This window comes from Haliotis rubra, unplaced genomic scaffold, assembly GCF_003918875.1.
Source record: "Haliotis rubra isolate DU_JTF1 unplaced genomic scaffold, ASM391887v1 Scf579, whole genome shotgun sequence".
Classification (NCBI taxonomy): domain Eukaryota; kingdom Metazoa; phylum Mollusca; class Gastropoda; order Lepetellida; family Haliotidae; genus Haliotis; species Haliotis rubra.
The window spans coordinates 392,904-416,138 of NW_025767278.1; the positions used below are offsets into that span (position 1 = coordinate 392,904).

Here is a 23,235-nt window from a genome sequence, read left to right on the forward strand (position 1 = left end):
AAAGTATTCATGAATTAATGATCTAATTTCCATCCCGGCATGCCTCATGTCAAACATCCAAGGTTTATTAATGACAATGACAGAAATTTGTGCTCCTGAATTGTGTAACATTCAATCAATCATTCACATATGGTGAGTGAGTGAGTTTGGTTTTTCACCGCTTTTAGCAGTATACCAGCAATATCACAGCAAGGGACACCAGAAATCGGCTTCACATGTGGGGAATCGAACCCGGGACTTTGGCATGATGACTAAACGCTTTAACCACTAGGCTACCCCACCACCCTCAATCACATATAGATCCCATTGCCATGAGTGAAAATATATCCGTTGGGTATTCTGGACAAAAGTTGGTCCCGTCCCAAATAACCTATGATGGTCAAGTGGTGGTCAGGCTTGGTAATAAAGCTGATGGGATGTCATTAGACCATGAGATAGTAGATACTTATGCACAATATCAATGAATGGATTGTCTTGCCTAGATTTGATCATTCACTGGCCAATGTTATATAGCTGGAATATTGTTGGAATATTGTTCAGACTGCATTGTTAAAAAGAACACAATAATTCTTGAACTAGAATTAATCAATGTCCTAATCAGGGTTTTACATGACGCGTGATTCCTGCATATCTGACACAACAATTTTGTTAATGTAGCGGACATAAAATTTCTGAGTCCCGTGCTGGGATTCGAACCATGAACCTTCTATTCCGAAGTCGGACGCCTTGTCCACATGACCAAAGAGGTTAACCCCGTCAGCAAGCTGACAAGGTAAGGACGCCCTGCTACATTAACGACTCTCAAAATACTATCATACGAGTCAAGCTTGACGCAAGTTTTATAGGTGGCCCTCACAATTCAGTTCAATAAAATCGATTTGATAAGCAAAAAATTACATTGTTCGATGATAGTTTGACTTTTACAGAGCTGTCAGATTGTTCCAGAGAACTCAGACGAGACAATAATCCTGGCTGTTTGAATTGAACAATGCTGTAGTTGCATTTGGTGGTGTGACATACACAGTTACATACTGAGAATGATTAACACAAAGAAATATTAAATTTTCATGACTCACAAATATTGAAAATGACTCCCAAAAATAAATATTGTGAGTCGCCATGACTCCCATTTTTAAAAGACTGTGTAAAACCCTGCCTAATCCAGTGTCAAGTGTTTAAAATGTCAGGTGACACACACCACCACCACCACACACACATGCACAGAATCACATACACATCTAGACACATCACATGCATACACAGCACACACACACACACACACACACACGATACAAAGATAGACAGGTAGATGCATGCACAGGCACAGACACAGACCACCCCCAACAAACACAGAGAATCACTTACACATATTGACACACACACACACACACACACACACACACACACACACACACACACACACACACACACAGATAGACACACAAGGCAATCATACGGTGACACACAGACTACCCCACCACACACAGACACATGCATACACACACACAATACAGATAGACACACAAGGCAATCATACGGTGACACACACACAGACTACCCCACCACAAACACACACATGCACACACACTGACACACACACACCCTGTACAGAATGTCATCAGTAAATCAGGGTATCCTGCTCCTAATGTCAGCTATGTCATCAGTAAATCAGGGTATCAGATCCTGCTCCTAATGTCAGCTATTACTTGTAATGAACAAAGGAGACTAATGATCGTCTCTGATGCTGCTTTCAATACCATAAGCTGTAATCGGGGCATCACCATGGAAACAAGCTATCTATGCATACAGGCTTAAGACTTCAGATCCTTGACTTTATTAAAGTTAATGGAAATTTGAGGATGTGTTTGTAACCTGCAAGTTGTTCTACCATATTTGTCATAATAAACCACTGCTCCGCTAAGCACCTATTGACCATTTTCCAGACCAGTCAATAAGTAATATCTATAAGTGCCCCCTACAACACTGCTTGATGTGTCTATGTTCTCATGTACGTATTATAGCAGAGAAGGAGAACATCATTTCCAAGTAATTATTATAAAAATTCAAACATTCCCCTTTGTCAATTTTCATTTTGCATTGGGCAACTTTTTTACGACAAATATGGTAATGTATGAAACTTGAGTGAACCATATCTTAACTATGATTATTAAAGCCATAGTACATCAGGCAAAACAATAACATCCCTCCCAACAAGGAAAACCAAGTTCTATGGATCGTCAACTTCTTTATTGCAATGAGTACGACATTGTGGTGTAGGTACTAACACCGTTATCAACACCCTCCAAACAAGTGAACCCTTTTTGACACATAACTGATCTTTGTGTATTATTCATTATGGCTTAAGTACAGTGTATGAAATAAGGCCCGTCCGACCACCCAAGACGGGCTAGAATTTGTACAGATTGTCTAAATTTACAGCTAGCCAGCCTGATGGTCTGGTAATTCTTTTTATTTTAGATAACATGTTCCATACACCTGAGTAAATTCACCATATCTTATAATATATTTTTCAAATTGAGTCGGATTTCTCTGAAAATGACTGTTGTGAAAAGACCGTTAGACAGTAAATACATGTCTCAGGTTCATTAAATTATTAATTGTAACTAAAAATTTAGTTATTTTCTTTGGATTGTCTGGTCTGGTTAAAGCCATTTTGGGCTGATAACTTTTAGAAGTTACCCGCCCTGATGTCTGGCTGGGTTTTGGGCCTATTTCATACACTGTTATTTCAAATCCTATCAGTTGATTATTATATTAAGAGAAAAGTCAAGTGAAACCCCAAAACTACATCCGTTTATTCAAAAGCTGAAAAGAAACTGACATATTCTGATTTTTTCAAATGATACAAGAATCCAAAAGTATGTGTGTTTATCTAAAAGCTGAAATTAACCAGAGTGAATGAGTTTTTAGCAATATCACGGCAGGGGACACCAGAAAAGGGCTTCACACATTGTACCCATGTGGGGAATCGAACCCAGGTCTTGGGTGTGACGAGTGAATACTTTAACCACTAGGCTATCCAAGCACCCGAAAGTAATCAGAAATTTTCTTAATTTTATTTTACAAAAATTAGAAGGGTTCATATAAATCTAGTTCTCTGACCATGACATGTCTGAAGAATGTCAAGAACTCAGCCGAATCCCAAGACATGTCAGTTTATGCAACTTTACAAGAGAGGACCTGCCAGGAATCAATAAAAGATATAAATGACTCGAGTGTTTCAATCAGGGAAATGCAGCCTGTAGATTAAAACTGACCATTTCAAGCTATTTACAAAGCTGTTAGCTAAAAGCTGCTGGAATGTTGAATTACAAGAGTAACTTCTGTGAAAAACACAAAACACATGTGAAGGTGGGTTAATATTTAGGTGGGTTGGGGTGTAAAGGTGTGTTAATGAATAGGTGGGTTGTGTTGTGAAGGTGTGTTAATGAATAGGTGGGTTGTGTTGTGAAGGTGTGTTAATGAATAGGTGGGTTGTGTTGTGAAGGTGTGTTAATGAATAGGTGGGTTGTGTTGTGAAGGTGTGTTAATGAATAGGTGGGCTGGGTTGTGAAGGTGTGTTAATCAATGGGTGGGTTGGGGTGTGAAGGTTGGTTGATAAATAGTTGGGTTGGGGTGTGAAGGTGGGTTAATAATTAGGTGGGTTGGGGTTAATAATTAGGTGGGTTGTGTTGTGAAGGTGTGTTAATGAATAGGTGGGTTGTGTTGTGAAGGTGTGTTAATGAATGGCTGGGTTGGGGTGTGAAGGTGGGTTAATAAATAGGTGGGTTGGGGTGTGAAGGTGGGTTAATAAATGGGTGGGTTGGGGTGTGAAGGTGGGTTAATAAATAGGTGGGTTGGGGTGTGAAGGTGGGTTAATGAATAGGTGGGTTGGGGTGTGAAGGTGGGTTAATGAATAGGTGGGTTGGGGTGTGAAGGTGTGTTAATAAATAGGTGGGTTGGGGTGTGAAGGTGGGTTAATAATAAGGTGAGTTGGAGTGTGAAGGTGTGTTAATGAATGGGTGGGTTGGTGTGTGAAGGTGGGTCCATAAATAGGTGGGTTGGGGTGTGAAGATGGGTTAATAAATAACGGGCTGATGGGTACAATGTGTGTTCCCTGCCGAGATGTTCCTGAAAAATTGCCTAAAGCGATATAAAATCATACTCACTCACTCACTCACTTTGTTCAGACATTTTGACAGAGAGTAAACATTTCTTTATGTGACATTTTTGGGCCAGAGCTGATGCTAACATTTAACATGTATCCAACATTGAAAACAAACACTGTTGTCAACCAATGCTGTAATACTTGACAAAAGCACAGGTGAGTCTGTGATTTTAATCAGGGCTTGTTAGCGAGGATAAGAGGTGAGAAAACATAATCATCACGTCCTGATATTGGATTTGCCTGTAGACAATTTTCATTATTACTACCTGGCTATTGCTAAAGACGTAAATAAAGCTTTACTGACGTCATACCTGCCATTTGGACTAACGATCAGGTGAAACTGACAGGTTAGAGTTACAGCTTGAGTTACCTTAACAGTTACCATAATTGGGGTTCAAGGCTTTGTATCTTGACGCTTGTGAAAATGACAGGACAGCTATTTACATCATAGCTTGTACAACATCAGACCAGGAAAGGCAGTGGTTACCGTCATGAGCAACAATACATGCAGGTGGTGTATGATGACATACAATCAGTCAGGTTGTAGTTAACAACCACTAAATCCAGTTGCCCCTATATAGGCATCATTTTTTTTTTTTATGTGTTTCACGTAGCCACCAAAAAACCTTAATAAGGCCAGACCAATTTTATTTCTTGTTTTACGGATCTGCCGGTCACATTTTTTCATGAATATAAAAAAGAATTTAATTTGCTCCGCTCAAAAAATAAAATCCTAGTGTTTTTATTGGCCAAAAATGAAAACTTACAAAAAAAGTTTTGGGAGATTGTATTTTGCCCCATGTAAACTTCATAAAATGCCAAAAGTAAAATACTTTTAGTATTTAGAAGGAATATTACTTTGACAGGTGGTTTTATTTTTATTTATTTTCCCTCCTGCCTTTAGGTTTTCTGAGGACAAAAATATGTTAAACAAGAAATAAAATTGGTCTGGCGTAAAGACAAAATCTGAATAATGTTCTTGATTCTCATTTATTGCAATTCTCATTACAATTTCTTGCATTCTTTAGACATGTGGCAGCGTCTGATTAAAAGATAAAGATTTTATATGATGAGGCGGTAAGTTTTATGTCTGAGTCGGCAGTGATGGAATGAAAAAAAAGAAAGTTTTTTGTGGATCAGCAATAAAATTAGAAGGGTCGGTCGGGCAATGAGAAACACAAAGAATAACAAGTGTTTGCCACTGATGTGGCCGCTAAAGAATGGAATATCTATAACATATTTACTACTTTTTATTTTTAGGTTACATACAAGATGCCTGAAATAACTGGTGTCTGCATAATCACCCAATGTAGGCTGCCAACATAATTGAAAACATTGGGTGGAATGTTTTATGAGATATCACATTTAAATAAGTTTGAAAAGTGGTCAAAGTGTCGTGGTGACCTTGAAAATAAGGTCAAGGTCACCCAAATCAACTACTGTCTGTGTAATCCCCCAATGTAGGCTGTCACCAAATTTGAAGACATTGGGGACAACAGTTCGTGGAGATATCTCATTAACAAGAGTTTGGAAAGTGGTCAAAGTGTCGTGGTGACCTTGAAAATAAGGTCGAGGTCATCCATATTGACTGGTGTATGGGTAATCCCCCAATGTAGACTGTCACCAACTTTGAAGACATTGGGTACAACAGTTCATGAGATATCGCGTTAACAAGAATTGGGGCGGACGCCGCTAAATACATAGTCCCCCGTTCTGCGTTGTGGCAGGGACAAAAGTACTGCCCTATAACAACCTATATGGGGTACGTAGGACATATTTAGCCCAATACAGGGGCTGTAGACAAAACGAGTGACAATGATTACTATCTTTATCACTATTCAGTCATGTGACACTGATTAAATTTTCCATTGTTATTCTAACATTCATCCATGAAAAATATGGAATCAATAACTGAATATGATACATTATTTCTAAAAGAGAAACATTAATGTGAAATAATGGATTTTACAGACTGGTGGATTATGTTTACAGAATTTATCATGCACATAATGTAGTCAAAGACTATATATATATGTATTAATGGCCTGAAATCTTGAAATCTACAGTTATAACTGGATGATTTATAAAGGATCTTCACAATTGTGAGGATTTATAGAAAAATTCATATTGCAATATACAAAACCCAGTTTCTAAAACCATCACTACATATTTCCATTCTTGTAAGGGAGGACATAGTCATGACTGTAAGTGTCATGTTAAGGACTCCTCCAAGCAACCTTTGGAGCGGTGGGGTAGCCTTGTGGTTAAAGCGTTGGCTCGTCACGCCGAGGACCCGGGTTCGAATCCCCACATGGGTACATTGTGTGAAGCCCATTTCTGGTGTCCCCCGCCGTGATGTTGCTGGAATATTGCTAAAAGCGGCGTAAAATCAAACTCACTCACTCACTCACTCCAAGCAACCTTTGGTTAAGATGATGAAGAAATTTGTGGCATTAGATTGTGGTCTACATTCCTGATAATGGGACTGCACAATCCATGCCTGAAGGTATTGTCAAAGTCATTTGTTGTTGCCCTGGTCAGTGGATTACAGTAGCGGTGGGTTAGCCTAATGATTAAAGCATCATTAGTCATGCCAAAGACCTGGGTTCAATTCTCTATATTCCCAATGTGTGAAGCCCATTGTGTGTGTCCCCCCGTAATGATATTGCTGGAATACTGCTAAAAGCGGCATAAAACCATACTCACTCACTCTCACAATGGATTACATTGTTATGTATGAACCAAAGCTGCCAAAGAGGTGTGAGAAGATTGTGAGAAGATTGACCATCACATTACAATTTCATCCTTCCGGGTACCCATTGACTGCTGGGTGAACACAGGCATATTTCGAACAAAGTCACTGCCCATGGAGACACACATGTGCTACATGTGCTTAAGTGTGGGGCAGGACCTATGCTCTTGTGGCTGTTAGTCGAGAGACTGAACATGGTCACCCATCTAATGACTTTCCATGACCAGATTTGCTCAGCTTCACCTGATTTGTGACTTGTACGCTAAACCAAGAACAATCTTTCATGCTTCAGTAACTGGTTGCTCTAGCCCTAAAAAAGTTATTTTTAGATTGACTGACTGACTGAGTTTGGTTTTACGCCGCTTTTAGCAATATTCCAGCAACATCATGGCGGGTTTAGATTGATATCATACAGTTGAATTTGGACACATGTCATCATATCCCAATTGTGTAGATTGATGCTCATGCTGTTGATCACTAGATTTTCTGGGCCAGACTTAATGATTTACAGACTGTTGCCATAAAGCTACAATAATGCTGAGAGTGGCATTAAACAACCAACAAACAAATCTTCCATTTTAGAATTTCAGGACAAAAATGAAAATGAAATATAGAACCTATTTCTGAACCAGAATTTCTGAAAAGTAAAGATGCTATGTCTACAGCTCCTTGGATCTTCTCTGTATCCAGGACTTACCATCTTGTCGCCACAACACAGAGTGGATTCATTCTGTCAACACTTCTCTCTCAAGGCTTAATCATCTTGGGTGATGGTGGTCCTTGAAAAAGTGGCACATCATTGGTACCCCACAGATGGTAATTGAGTCTAACACATTTCCCTCCTTTGATCATGGGATTGCAAGGCATTTGCCACCTATACTTCAAGACAGTGTGTGATACTCGTTATTAGTTTTGTTCTGCAATACCATCAGTAGTGAATGTTTTTTAAAAATTAATATACTGGTGCAGTGAGGGGTCACATATACTCAAGTACTTCTCTGATTGACACTGTTACTTCAGAAATGGCCTAAATTAAACTGACACTAGAGTTTTTTTTGTTGTGAAATTTGAAAAAGTTTAACACCATCTCAAAAGAATGCAAATTTACAGTAATGATCAGAGAAATGACATTTAAAAAACCTTGCATGGTATCTCTGGGGACCATGTTAAGAGAATTTGTTAAATGTCTGACTTTTAGTCTTGGTCTTAGGTCTGCTGTAATCGAATAGACTGACTGACGGAATTTACATCAATCTTCGTGGTGTTGAAATGTAGTTCAATAATGAGTCGGTTTAATAGTGCTTGGAAGAGTATTTCAGGAATATGCCATCTCAGTTTGCTTGGGAAATGGGAAAGTGTCAGCGTGAGTGAGTGAGTATAGTTTTATGCTGCATTTAGCTATATCACGTCCGGGGGACACCAGAAAATGGGCTTTATGCATTGTACCCATGTGGGGTCAAATCTGGGTCATCCATGCGACAAGCGAACACTTTAACTACTAGACTACCCCACAATCTCACTTTGGGGGAAGAAAGCCTAAGTGAATCTGTTTCCAGATAATAGGTGAGGTGAAATTGGGTTCTACGTTGTGCTTGAGAATATTTCGCTCATATGACAATGTGCATGCGTGTGTATGTGTCTGTGCAGCTGCTTGTACTAGCCCAGACTTAAGCTGGTTTTATAGTGCTAGCCCACTGAGATACCATGCCGCAGTGAAGCATGAATACCCCACTCAGACACATTATACTGACTCCGAGCCGACCAGTCCTTGTTGTACCCATTAATGCCGAGCGCCAGGCAGGGACCAACAAGTACCATATTTTAACGTCTTTTGGTATGACGTGGCCGGGGATCGAACCCGCAACCTTCCGCTCTCCGGGCGGACGCTCTAACCACTACACCACGGAGGTGGTCTTCGAGGTAATAACAACTTAGATGAATCCCAAAGCATTACTGTGTTGGTGAAAAAACATAATAAGGTCATATTGGGATTCAAACCCATGATCGGGTTCTGGTGCACCTAAGGGAGGCAACTCTTGTCAGTGAAATGCAGTGCCTTCTTCATCTGTACAGTCTATATTTTGACAATGTGAGGTGACAGTTTTCAAGCTTAGAATCCACATAACATATTATAGCATGACATTGGGCATAAACATGTTTGTTTGTTTTATAAAAAAACAAAACAACTACACACAGCAGCAGTTTAATCACAATTTCATTTTAACCAGACACTCTAACAACAACTGATACATGGTTCTTTCACCAAAACTCAAACTTAAAGAAACACACACATGTGAACTTCAACCAAAATTGAACATTTATCGAAACATCTGACAAACTGCTCTTTGACTAAAACACTTAGGTCTTGTTTCCAAGATGCACTTTTGAAAAACAGCTCACAAACTCTGCCTTTAAATCATGACCATCTCATAAAAGAAACACACACTTGAACTTAAAGCACAATTTTATCGGAGCTACACATTGGACCAAAAACTGACAAACTACTCTTTCACTAAAACACTGACATCTCTTAAAGAAACACACACTTGAGCTTCAATTTCATCTGAGTTACACATACATCGGACCAACAGCTGACAAACTACTGTCATTTAAACATTACCATCCATTACAGAAACACAAACTTAAACTTCAGTTACAACTTCGCCTTTGTTAACATGAATTTTAACAATATTTGACAAACTTCTATTTCACTTAAACACTGTCATATTATTATACCGACACACACTTGAACTTCAATTTGACCTTTGATAACATTCTTTTAACAATATTTAACTAACTTCTATTCCACTTAAACACTGACATGTTATTAAACAAACACACACTTAAACTTCAGTTACAATTTTACCTTTGTTAGAATGCATTAGAACAATATTTGACTAAATTCTATTTCACTTAAACACTGACATATTATTATAATGACACACACTTGAACTTCAATTTCACCTTTGTTAACATACACAGGACCAACAACTGACAAACTACTCTTTTGTTAAAACATTACCATCTATTTCAGAAACACAGACTTGAACTTTACTTACAATTTCACCTTCGTTAACATGCATTGGAAGAATATTTGACTAATCGCTCTTTCACTTTACAACTGACAATTTATTATACAAACACACTCTTAAACTTCAGTTACAATTTCACCATTGTTAACATGCATTGGAAGAATATTTAACTAACTTCTATTTCACTTAAATACTGACATCTTATTAAACAAACACACACTTGAACTTAGCCATATTTTCATCCATGGGCGGATCCAGGAATTTTGAAAGGGCCCCTCATTGGCTCTGCCAGCGCAAAAAAAAAATCTTCAATGTGGTCTTAAGTCATTTTCAAAAGGGGGGTTCGAACCCCCTGGACACCCCCCCCCGCCAATGTCATTTGAGTCACACACACTGAAACAACAACTGACAGACTGTCACCTCCGAGAAACATGACTAGCAACAAGATATGAGGAAATCCGTCATGAATTCCCATTTCAGAATAAATCTGGGCATCATAATGATGTTCTGATCATAAAGTAGTTGACCCGGGGGACAGTGGGAACTCCAAGTCAAGAGTTAATATGGCTGCCTGAAATGTGCGTACAATTGTCAATAAAATCATCCATGTTCCTCAGGGAACTCGTAATCCTGACATGACAAGCCGCACACCAGCTTGGCTGGAAACACGGGACGACTAGAATATGAATGGGCTTGACTAACGAGCAAATTGATTTACAATTATCATTTCACCTTGTTGTGCTCCTGCTATCACTTATTGAAATTCATATCAGGATTAAGCCGTGATTTGATTAAAACAGCATGGACCTTCTCAGTCTGGGTTTGAATGAAGTATGATGTTTCTCGGTAATGAATTGTTTCAGAATCAATGAAACACATGTTACTCTCCATGGTTCGAATATATCGTGAGGTGGTTTGAACGTCAGGATATTTTATGGATGTAAATTGGATCGTGAGTGAGTTGGTTTTAATGTTGAGTAATCAGAACAGCACTCCAGTTGTATTAGCATTAGTGTCACTTTATGTATCGGGAAAGTCCTAAGTGATCGAGGTCACCGACGTTTACCACTTAGGTGAGTGAGTGAGTTCAGCCCTATTGTGACTTAAAAAGTTATAAATTAACAATAAACACAATAAAATTATTATATTTAACCGTTGACAAAGGACAGTAAAATAACTAGATTATCACACTTAGAGAATTAAAACTAGCAAGTAACTTTTAAAATTATATAAATAGTACAGGCAATACAATATAAAAATGGGCTGGAGATCACCAACAACTGAAGGTAGATCACCATGCTAGGGACCAAGGTAGATCACCATTCTAGGGACCATGATCACCATTCTAGGGACCATGGGGACTTACAGTACTTTTGCTATCTGCATGGACCCTAGCCAGCTGTACATCATCCCTTCAGCCAGTGGAGATTGTAGGTAGATTTAGCCATAACTTAATATCACAAAAATGCTAAGTTTTAAAATAATCGGTAAACTTAATTTGCATTGAATGTTTTGAGACTGTAACCAGTACGTACCCCAACAGGAGGTCACCTGTTAGCTAGGTGAAACCAACCAGCACGGGTATTATCAGGTGACGACAAACAAGAAATATGATAGAGGTGAGCCGAGATTAGATCTAACAAGGGCTGTAAACTCTGCACAGTGAATGAGTGAGTGAGTTCAGTTTTACGCCACACTCAACCATATTCCAGCTACATGGCAACAGTCTGTAAATAATTGAATCTGGATCAGACAATCCAGTGATCATCATCATGAACATCGATCTTCACAATTGGGATATGATGACATGTGTCAACCAAGTCAGCGAGCCTGACCACCCAATCCCGTTAGTTGCCTCTTACGACAAGCAAGGGATGCTGAAGACCAATTCTAACCCAGATCTTCACGGGTAGCACTTTTCTGATTGAGAATTGGGTCTGCACAGTGAATTTTGGCAGCTTGGACAACTCAAGACAAAGAAATTATGTTTGTTTTTCGTAGTAAGGTCATCGTACAAAATCTGATTTTTCTTACCACAACTATCATGGCTGATCTTTTGTGGGTTATGTTTTCTCACAATACACATCATTTTTAACCACTGTCCTACCATTATAGCATCATTGACGCAATACAGAAGATTCTTGTCACTCAATCTTACAATTATGTCATAATTTGATTGTGATTAGCTATTCTGGCGATCCTTGTATAGCATGTCAGTCCACTGATTTATTGATTCTCTTTACCATTCTCATCACCATTGACTAAATACATATTGTAGTTCCTATTAATAGGGCAATAAAGTCTTAATGGTATTATCAGGAACTATCTAATCTGAAAATGTCATGAACATATATTTTACACAAGCTGGATTGAAATATCGGTGTGTTATATGTGCTGATCAATAAGGTGGAAGCATCTAAGATTGGGTATTCTATTTATATTGATTTAAAGCCAATACAGAAAGCACAATATATTACACGTTTGTTTTATATGTGTTTGTTTGTTGTCTCATCTCAACATTTTTCATGGGTCTTATACAAAACAATATTTACCGACAGATTTTTTTTTATAAATTTGATTGGCAAACAGTGTTGAATACAGTAGTTTCTGTTGACATTAAGAGACCAGACTTTCAGAAATAGAAATGTCCAGAAATGCAGAGTGCAGTCAGGTAGTCTAGTGGTTATAGTGTTGTTTCATCTCAACATGGGCCTGCGTTTGATTCCTTTCTTATTGTCCAGATTTGTGCTTATGCTCAATATAGCAGCAGAAAACAATACTTACTGAAACGTTATAATTGTGTTGCTTAGCAAGTGGGTGAGTTGGTGAGTGATAGACCTGTATGATGTTGGTTGGTTGGTTGTTTAATGCCGCACTCAGCAATATTCCAGCTATATGGCGTCAGTCTGTAAATAATCGAGTCTGGACCAGACAATTCAGTGATCATCATCATGAACATTGACTTACGCAATTGGGATATGATGACATGTGTCAACCAAGTCAGCGAGTCTGACCACCCGATCACGTTAGTCGCCTCTTACGACAAGCATGGGTTACTGAAGAACCATCATATCATACCTAAAATCTTGATTTCTGAAAGTCGAGGTCAGATGGCTTAATGGTTAATGCATTTGTTCTAACTTATTCTAACTTGGATCTTCACGTGTAGCACTTTTCTGATTGAGAATATCATTTTTAAAATCTAATCAGCAAGAAAAATATGCTCATGGCATCTTTAAGCTGAGTGATTCCCAGTCTTAAAAACCTATTAAACTATTTTTCAATGAGTCAGAGAGTGACACAAACACATATTTGTTTTGTAAAGCCGAGGAGAGGAAAATTCAATTTCAACAGAAATACAACAACCCAGAAAGAGATTGGTGAAAAGGTCATGCCTTCATTTTCATTTGAGTATTTCTCAAATGTTAACAAAAAAACAGCAGACTCGAAAATTGTTTAAATCTAGGCATGTTTCCCATCACAATTTGTTTCTTTATCAGTAAAACTGAAAGATCTTATAGTTGGGGAATATTTCAAAATTCAATTTTAGATATTGTGAATTTTGTCATAAATAATGACTTGAGTAAATGAAGTAAATCTTTTAACAGTGATATTTGTAGAATTTAACAGGCTTACTAAAATATACTTGTTGATATGTACATTTGATGACTATGGGCGATAGGTCTTAATTAGTGAGTGAGTGAGTTTAGTTTTACACCGCACTCAGCAATATTTCAGTTATATATCGGTCACCAGGTATGTAAATAATCAAGTCTGTACTGTCAAGTGATCAACAGCATGAGCATCAATCTGTGCAATTGGGGTATGATGACACGTGTCAACCAGGTAAGTGAGCCTGACCACCGGATCCCGGTAGTCGCCTCTTAAGCTGTCTTAATTAAACATTTAGCATAATTGTTTCATGTAAAGAATAGATGAGAATCATCTTCTGTTAAAAAAACGCTGGAAAGAACAAACATATATAGATTCTTCTAGACATTTGTCCACTTTTACCATGTTATCATAACAAGCTACCACCATGCTTTCCTTCTGGGATGACCCGTGGAGATCTGGGTTAGAATTGGTTTTCAGTAACCCATGCTTGTTGTAAGAGGCGACTAACAGGATCGGGTGGTCAGGCTCGCTGACTGGGTTGACACATGCCATTGTATCCCAATTGTGTAAATTGATGCTCATGCTGTTGATCCCTGGATTGCCTGGTCCAGACTCGATTATTGACAGACCGCCGCCATATAGCTGGAACATTGATTGCTGACTGCTGCGTAAAACTCAACTCACTCACTCATTCCTTCTGTGATGACAACAGATAAAAAAGACAGACATTTGTCGACATCCCCTCCAAGGGATCAGTGTCATCCCAGTTCGGGGACAACAATTTCAGATAGTCTGCTGATCTCATCAAAGGGCGAGACTGGTCTCATCTGAGCACATCGCACATGGCGTGGACAAATTAAGTGTCACTTGGCGTCTGGGACATTGTGTTTGTGTTTGGACAAAGGGATGAACGCTGGACAGCAGGTATTCAAAAAAGGACATCTTGATTGCCCAAGGACCAACCATTTCATCTTCTCAGATGGTCTGGATGTACAAATAATATGTCTACATCAATAAATCCCAAGATAAATGTTCTGTAGTCTGCATTAGCAGATTACTGACTTTGCACATCTTTTGAACTATGTACCTAATCTCTGCATTTTGCTCTGAGTGAAATATGACAACTGTTGGCATGTAACTGCGTTAAGTTTTATGTCGCACTCAGCAATATTCCAGCTATATGGCGGCAGTCTGTACAATATTGAGTCTGGACCAGACAATCCAGTAATCAACAGCATGAGCATTGATCTACGGAATTGGGATACGATGACATGTGTCAACCAAGTCAGCGAGCCTGACTACCCGATCCCGTTTCGTGCCTCTTATGAGAAGCCTGGGTTACTGAAGACCATCATATCATACCCAAAATCTTTATTTCTGAAAATCGAGGTCAGATGGCTTAATGGTTAATGCATTTGTTCCATCCCCGAAAAACTGGGTTTGATTCTTGATGATTTATTCAATGGATGAAGTTGAATGATATCTGGTGTCCCTGCCATGATATTGTTTGAATATTTCTAAAAGCAACATAAAACCATACTCACACACTAACTTCTGATAACAGTGCAACTTGAAGAGCTTAACAGACAAAAAATACATTTAATAAGCAAAATGTCCCAAAAGTACATTCTTATCTCTCAGATATAAATACATCATGACCCAGATTACACCTCAGTGACAAACTCACAATCATCCCTCCAACATCGACTGGTAATTCAAACCCTTGGACTAAGATGGCGGTGTCCGGTGATTGGAAACGCGAGAACCAGTCCGGCAGAAAATGAAATTATCCACTGATAGGATCACATATAATAGCTTACAAACCCAGCCAAATGGAAATAGACTTTTTCTCTTTGGGCCTTGTACAATTAGGTATTTAAACTACAAGGGTACTTTGGATGAAGAGAATCTAGAATTCTCTGAACTTGTACAATGACTGTAGAAATTACATTACAAAAGCTGTTTGTGACAGACAGAATGACAGCAGGGTAGAATGAAGGGCTTATGTACAATACCTCAAGGAATGATGATAGTAAATATGCAGTAGAGAATGAAATTGAGAATGAATGAGCTTCTGTCATGCCTTTGTGTTGATCAGACAGGGATTTTTTTTAAAAATCGAAAAAATTTAAATGTATTGCCTTAAATAGCATTTGAATCCAGTTAGGTGTTAGGTTTAATGAGGTAATGGCGTTTTAGTCAAGATATACTGAGGAAAGCCCTGTGTGCATTCCAAGGGATAAGGGCCCTAATTGGCCTACTGGAAATGTCAAAAGTTGCAAATGACTTTGAAATATTGGAATGCAATGTTCCGGAAGGTGCCAGCTATAAATTCTTCTTTCATGTACCTGAAAGTTTTAGACTTCTGACATGATCCAAGACACATGTAATCCTGAACTGAGCGATAAAGGCTGATTGTTTGATCCTGGAATGACAGTATGAGCAAGTGTGTGAGCCAAGACGACTTTTTAACTACATGTATGTACTGACTTTTCTCTATGCCTCCTGTAAAACCCTGGGGTAGGGGTGTGTGGGGGTAGCCTAGTGGTTAGAGTGTTTGCTCATCATGCCAAAGGCCACGGTTTGATTCCCCACATTGGTAGAATATAGGAAGCCCATTTTCTGGTGTTCCCGCCGTGATATTCGCTGTGACTTGAAGACTCGAGTTTGATTCCCCAGATGGGTATGATGTGTGAAAGCTGAATTCTGTTGTCACCTGATGTGAAGTGATATTGATAGAAAAATGCTAAAAGCGGCATAAAACCCATTGTAACTCAGTCCTGAAAAACCCAGCCTGTGTGAGTGACTTGCCCATTTTTAAATTGTACATAATGAAGCATACAATTTTATGGATAACAATTTCCATAGAACAATGTTTTGATGTAGATTCTTAAATCGCTATCAAGTTATATCAGTTTTGCTTGAAAATTGTGTAAGAATCTAAATAAAAAAGTTGATCTTTGCAATAAACAAGAAGTTGTTGTTCCTAAAGTTTTATGCTTTGTTATTTACTCAGCCACTTCAAAATGCCAAGGAAACAATTATATATAGTAAACCTCTAACGATTTTTTTTTAGTGTCATTTGATCCAGATTTGTGCGATTTGTGCGATTTGTGTTGGAAGTCTTATCCACGGTATTGTTAAAATGGAACTCAATTTCAAAATATTTTGCTGTCATAAAATTATGCTAGCTCTGTTGGCAAAAAGGGAACTCCTATCTTATCCTTTGTTTATTTTGTTGTTCAATGCTGCACGCAGAAACATTCCAACATATGACTGGTCTGTAAATGTTCAAGGCTTGATTTGACAATCCAGTGATTGACATCATGAACATTAATCCATGCAGTTGTATAACCAAGTCCAACCCCTCCGTCAAGGGGTTCTTATAATGACAAGAACTTGTGGAGGGAATTACATGCTTACCCAAAATCCCGAGGGGTCTTTGGGTAATGCAAGTGAGTGACATGGCTTTGAATAGCGTGGCAGTGTGCACCAACGGTCCAGTGATCACCAGCGGTACATATCACCCAGTTCCCCACATTAACCAAGCCATGGTCTGGGGTCAAATCCCAGCACCACGATGAATGTGAGTTAGTGAGTGAGTGAGTTTTAGTTTTACGCCAGGGATCAACAGCATGAACATCGATCTACGCAATTGGGATACGATGACATGTGTCAACCAAGCCAGCAAGCCCGACCACCCGATCCTGTTAGTCAGTTCTTACGACAAGCATGGGTTACTGAAGATCAATTTTAACCGAGATCTTCACGGGTCATGATGCATGTAAATATATATGCCAGCAGGGGTGGATATAGACTAATGCTTAGTCTCTGAATAAATATAAATTTTGATGGTAACAAACAAGCCCATTAAAATTGAAAAGGAGCCCCAGGGAGACCAGAGATCCTGAACCTGAGGAAATCTAGACTTGCTTTATTTAGGGCTTTAGCACTGCAGATGGGGCTTGGCGGTAGGGAAAATAATGTGGTTCAGGGACTGTGAGACTGAGGGGTGTACAGTTCATTTTCACCCGTTTCCACAAGAGTTCCAATGGTCATTTAATAAACTTCCAGGACAGTCTCACGGTGATCTGCTGAAGCACTGCACTGGTTCTCAAAGTATGATAAAATTAGATTAAATCAAGGATGACAACAGGTGTTGATGAAAATGGATTACCTGCTCTACTGTTAGGCCTAAAAGAAATTTGTTGTGGTTACGATTACCCGACCAACCCTTGAATTCTGGTGCCGACCCTATTTTTGTTAAGTGGTATGAATAAAATAAGCATTCAGATACCATTGTTTTTTCCCCGGCACAGACAGACATCGGTCATTCTGATAGAAAAAGTTGACATGATGGCTGCAAGCTTGATTGAATAAACAATTACACATTGATAAATGTGTTATTAGTTTGTACTTTACTTCTAGAAAACTGTTAATAAAACAATCCTACCTATCTACCCTGAATTTTAAAGAGGTGTAAACCACAATATTTTTATTTGGCCTTAGTATCTGCCATTCACACTATTTGCTTTCAAAAGTAAGTATTCGTTGCCCAACCTCACATCCAAGCCATACAATGGCAGTTCGTTAGCAAGTTAGCTCGACCTGACCATCAAATGACAGCCAGTGACACCGAAGCGTATTTACTGACTTTTTCACAAGTAAACACATTGTTGTTAACCTAAACTTACTTACTCTGCCCACAAGTGCAGAAATTTTGCAGCTTGAAAGTCTGTCAATATTTTTTCAGCAATTATTATCTACTGCCCACGCTGAGTTTTCTTTTTGACATGAAATATTACTAAGTTTTTGCATGTCAATTTTCTGTGCTGCTTGGGAAATTTTAGCCCTTATGTGATACAAATAGTACTCTTACCCTTCCATTCTCACGTCAGCTTGATCATTCTTCATCTACATTTATCAAAAAATTGTTTTCGAGGCAGAACAACTTGATCTATATCAGTAAAATAACATTATTTTTCACAAATATATATTTCCCCAGCCATCTACTCTGTTGCTGGTTAGGGTGGTGGGCCAGCCTAGTGGTTAAAGCGTTCGCTCATCATGTTGAAGACCTGGGTTCGATTCCCCACATGGGCACAATGTGTGAAGCCCATTTCTGGTGTCCCCCGCCGTGATAATGCTGGAATATTGCTAAAAGTGGCATAAAACTAAACTCACTCACTCACACTCTTGCTGGTTGAGGTTCGAGATGAGAAACACATAAAGACATTGATGACCTTAGCAAATTTTCATCACAGAGGTAAACGTCCTCAAGAGTTGACACTTTTAACTTTCTTCCCACAAAGCTATGAATCGGGGACATTACTAAATTTTTTGTTCAAAGTGGCTCTAAAATTTCTCACATATTGTTCAACCATGCAAATTGGATTTCATTCTATGGCAACACGAGATCAAACAGCAACAGACATCGCAAGGATGCTGCGATGGGTTCTAACCATTACCCAACTTCTTTCCTTTAGAGGAACACACCCAGTCAGGCAAAATAATCCAAGAAACAAAAGGGGTCTCCTTACTTTTGCTACCTATGAAATAGTATCCTGGACTATATATTCTGTACACTGTATAAGAGCTCTATAAAGAGATATGAGAAGAATTTTCAATTTTGTGTGTGTTTATTTCAAGAATTTTGTGACACCTTTCTTATGTTACAAAATCCATGACGACGATGATGATGATGATGATGATTCAGTTGTACTATTTCAACTGTACCATGGGCTGGTGTTAATGGATCCCTATCAAATGGTGATGATACCAGGTGTTTGTGAATAGGTGGGCTTATTCTGCCCACACTGTGGCACCTGTTTGAAACACATGCAAAGGCAAGACAATTATTGAGATTTGGGAACACATGGTATATGTCAAAACAGGGAATTGCATCAAATGTTGATGCACCAATTTAGGAAATGTCCTTGACATATCTGCCATTAATCTTTTCAAAGGTTGATGGTGGTTTTGAATGTTTGCTACCTTGATCCCAAACATTTTGAGCAAGACTGATATCACGCTCAATACATTTAGTTAGATAGCAAGTGGCATATGTATGTGTGGTTTTTTGTTTTTAGGCTAAAATATTTAAACAACAGTGAGAGTTACAGCCATAAACATGATGTAACTTTTGTTGATGACGATTCCTTACCAGTCAACTCTGAACAAAATAGGGATTACTTCTTTGAGGAATCATTATCAAAGAGCATGATATGATGTCTACAAGTGGCTCTTCCAGAGGTTTATGATGCTTAACCTTATCAAATAGTTACAGTGATTGGGTAGAAGGGAGCATGTCAAGACTTTCAACACAGTATTCATTTGGAGAGATTTTATTCTTTTCTGAACTACTTTATAACCATTTCTTTAAGCTAGATACGAAAATGAGGACTTCTTTGCTTGTGCTAAGCTACAAGGGCAATGTATAAAATTCTGACATTACTGGTTCAAATGACAAATGAACTTTGACACAGTCCCCGAAATACTGATCCAAAATCAATGGCAATGGTCTTTTACATGCTGTCGAGCACACTTCTTCAACACACTGAACACTGCCTTCATGGAATCTTTGATCAGTGACTAGATTCTTCCATCTTTAAAAATCATAAACTCTGCTTCTCTCAATCCTCACATGACAAATTTGGATTAAAAGCCCAAATAGCCTGCAGGTGTGTATCTAGCCGGTTTCATCTTACTGGCCAGTGTGTGGAGCTTGTGCTGTCGTACCCTGAGCCTGTCAACTTCTCAGACTGTGTTCCTTAATTGATTTTGCAAAGACTCTGTCAACACAAGTGTGTCGTGGTATGCCTCCGAGACCGACAGGAAGGAGTACTGCATCATGGGAACAAAAGACAGCTCAGCGTAAAATATATCGGACACGATGTGCTGTAAAAAGTATCAAAGAGACAGTGAGCAAATATTCTGATGGAAGTTCTTTTATGATCCACATGGCAATTATCAATATCTCAAGGCCTGCTGTAATAAGGAGTAATAACTCTGACAGCAATCTACACACGTCTTAAACATGGCTTCTTTATTTAATCCGTGTACGATAGAAACCTAGTGTTGTATGAATCGATATTAAGGAATGGTTGTTATAATAATGTCAATATTTAGGATATATTTATCGAGGTATGTTACAGTTGAATATGGCACGGACAAGCATGAACTTGCAAAATATTCGTCATCTTGAGATATGCCTGATTAAATTTAAACTTACAGACATTATACAGAAATAAGCATAAGGCTTTACACAACTTTTAGAAATATTCCAGCACATCTGGGGACATTCTTAAATGGGCTTCACACATTGTACCCATATCAGGAATCGAACACGGGTCTTCGGGGTGATTGGTGAATACTTAATGTACATGTCACTGGGTTTTAGCAATATCCCAGCAATATCATGGCGTGGGAAACCAGAAATGTGTTTTACACATCACACCCAATCTTAGGACTTGAACCCACTGCTCATCAGTGGGATGAGTGAATGTCTTCACCTCTAGGCTCCCCTACTGCCCCTCACAGGTGATGAATTACACTGAAATTTCAGCCTGGTACACCATCAGGCTTTCAAACACCTGTTGACATCACCAGTTTATTTTTGTCACCAAAAAGTTGCAAAGTTGCTAAGTTATTCCTGTGTTTTGGGGGTTTATCCTTTTTGTAAAAGTGAATAATCTGATAGAATAATCTGATAGAAGGAATAAGAGTCACATACTTGACAAGATACCAAGTCATATAATTACAGGTCTGGCAATTCCTGGAACACAACGCCTGATTGGTTGCTCTGAGCTGCAGCTAAGCACCATATACTGGCAAGTAAAGCTGTTTAGGTGAATCATAAAGCTGTAGGACTTAAGTAGGATATCTCTACCATTGGCTTGAAACTTACGGTATATTTTAGGTACCTTGTCCAAGAACTGTGATGTCTTTAGCAAACAATTTCTTCAAATATACTCTGCCAACCCTGCGGCTTATAATTAATGGCATACCTACATAGCAACCAAATCGGACTGTCACACATTTTGTTGTCAAGGAGAGTTTGAGTACTAGACTAAAATCAAGCATAGGTAACCTTTAATGAAATATTTCTCATGCTGATTTGACTTGGAGTGAGTGAGTGAGTTTAGTTTAACGCCGCACTCATCAGTATTCCAGCCATATGACAATCCAGTGATCAACAGCATGAGCATCCATCTATGCATTTGGGATACGATGACGATGACGCGTGTCTCATTAGTTGCCATCTTGGATGAGGAATGGGTAGTTTGAGTAAGTGCCATACATTAACATTAACTTATGACTATCTTAGCGCTAAGAGAGCTTCGAAAATCTATCCCCTGGATTTTAAGCTGCACGAAAGCAGTGTAAGTAGCAACTAACACAAGTCTACATCAGAGGAAAAATGACACCTGCTTGAAAAAATAGATGCCGGTCTAAACATGGATACCCCTATGGTACTCACTAAAGCCATATTTGAACGAAAGCTGCTATCATATGGATTGAAAACCATATGTTAAATTCAAATGACACATCCCTTCTTTATGTAAAGTACAGATATTTACCATAGTTAAAAAAATACAGGTTTGAAAGCATTGAATAGACTCCATGCATAAATCATCACTGAAATACATGGAATCCAGGACATCTATTAAAGGATTTACATTAATCCTGACAGCTCACATTACATAGGCAGAAAACCATTCTGCAGATAAGGTTACAGTTATTTTTATATAAAGTCAAGCATGCATAAATATCTTTTTTTTTTATCCACAATGACATCCATAACTTGAATTTAAAAATATAAAACCCAAAATGCTGTGAAAACTGATCTTATTTTGAAACCAAGAAGAGACTCAACAAGTTGTTATTGACGTCATATGATCGTCACACAATCAGTCAGAGTAGGTGACACATACGTACAGTTTTGTTGCTAGGACAGATGAGGGGCAGTGGGGTAGCCTAGTGGTTAAAGCATTCGCTCGTCACGCCAAAGACCCGGTTCGATTCCCCACATGGGTACAATGTGTGCCCAAATCTGGTGTCCCTATCCATGATATTGCCAGAATATTGCTAAAAGCAACGTAAAACTAAACTCACTCCCTCACTCACTCAGAAACAGATGAGCCAACTACTCCATGTTGTCAGTGGTCTTGTGGACTTGTGATTATCGTTGCAGTGTCTCACACACAGAATGGAAAGGTTTAATCACCAGAGAGTGCTCAGGATTTGTAGTGCTAAATAAGATTCATACAGTATTTAGGATAATTATCCCACTGCAGCATCTTGCCTCCCTGGAGACACTTGGGTAATGAACATTACTGCCTGGCTTCCGGGTAATATACAGAATGGCAAGGTAATTTGGTCTTCCTAAATAGAAATCTATGTTTTTAAACAGTGTTGCTTTAAGGACGTTATCTGAATGAATGTGGCTGCCTAAATTGGTGAGGCAGAATTGGAACTTGGGTGTTTTGACTACTGTGCTATTGTGACCATGGGAGTGGTGAGTGCTCATGCAGTCAACCACTGGTCTCCCTGGTTTCAGGTCCTTGTAATAGCAGGCAACCATGATAGAGCAAGTATTGCTGACTACAAACCATTTTGAGAAACCAATTGAAAAAACATTCACTTACTCAGTACTAAATGATCGAATT

General features: G+C 38.7%; 1 long non-coding RNA gene across 2 annotated transcripts; it reads right to left on the bottom strand.

The window, feature by feature from the left end:
• Window positions 1-1,026: 1,026 nt before the first annotated feature.
• LOC124254651 lies at window positions 1,027-22,216 on the bottom strand. 2 transcript variants are annotated; one of them, XR_006892515.1, is made up of 3 exons: window positions 22,206-22,216; window positions 21,992-21,996; window positions 1,027-1,156 (listed from the first exon to the last, which is right to left on the bottom strand). It is a non-coding gene; the product is annotated as an uncharacterized LOC124254651 (long non-coding RNA). The 2 variants fall into 2 exon arrangements; XR_006892516.1 differs by lacking the exons at window positions 21,992-21,996; window positions 22,206-22,216 and adding exons at window positions 8,588-8,592; window positions 16,054-16,064.
• Window positions 22,217-23,235: the final 1,019 nt, after the last annotated feature.